The sequence below is a fragment of the Mycetomoellerius zeteki genome, unplaced genomic scaffold (genome assembly GCF_001594055.1).
Source record: "Mycetomoellerius zeteki isolate Tzet28-1 unplaced genomic scaffold, Tzet1.0 scaffold28, whole genome shotgun sequence".
Classification (NCBI taxonomy): Eukaryota; Metazoa; Arthropoda; class Insecta; order Hymenoptera; family Formicidae; genus Mycetomoellerius; species Mycetomoellerius zeteki.
In genome coordinates, this window is record NW_017257260.1 from 422,086 (window position 1) to 422,672 (window position 587).

Consider the following 587-nt stretch of genomic DNA (forward strand, 5'->3'; position numbering starts at 1 on the left):
AAGTTAATCATTCTCCATTACCAATCGATTATAGGCATTATATAGTTGATCTAATCAAACACACATTAATAATATATTTAAATAATATATATATAAATAATTATAAGTTATAAAGAAAACAGTTTAGTTCATTATTCAATATATTTATTAAATACAGAAGGAAGATATCTAGGAATCAATGTTTCCAATTACATTTTATGAACTTATTTCACCTTTTTGCGAATTTATTGCAATTGAAGGAACATTTGTAGCTCATAAAAAAGTATTACGCAGCACATTTCTTGGAGAGTCCAATTTCTAATTTCTTTACCGTGTTGAACACGCATTCAACAATGACGAATTATTAAACTTATTGCTGTAAATCTTTCGCATCAAATACATATCATTGTTAAAAATGTCACATTCTATTAACTCTTATATATAATACATATAATATATATTAACAGTCTGATGCGAAAAAATATTTAACAATTATATATATTTAAATAATATATACTTTTAAGTATAAATATATACATACTTGTGCGTGCGTGCGTGCGTGTGTGTACATACTTATATATATGTATATGTATACTATATATGTATAT

At 23.9% G+C, this 587-nt stretch overlaps 1 long non-coding RNA gene across 1 annotated transcript in view; it reads right to left on the minus strand.

Moving 5' to 3' along the window:
* The window catches only part of LOC108724208 (uncharacterized), a 9,308-nt gene that overhangs the window by 1,766 nt on the left and 6,955 nt on the right, over positions 1 to 587 (minus strand). The gene's annotated exons all lie outside the window — the stretch shown is intronic.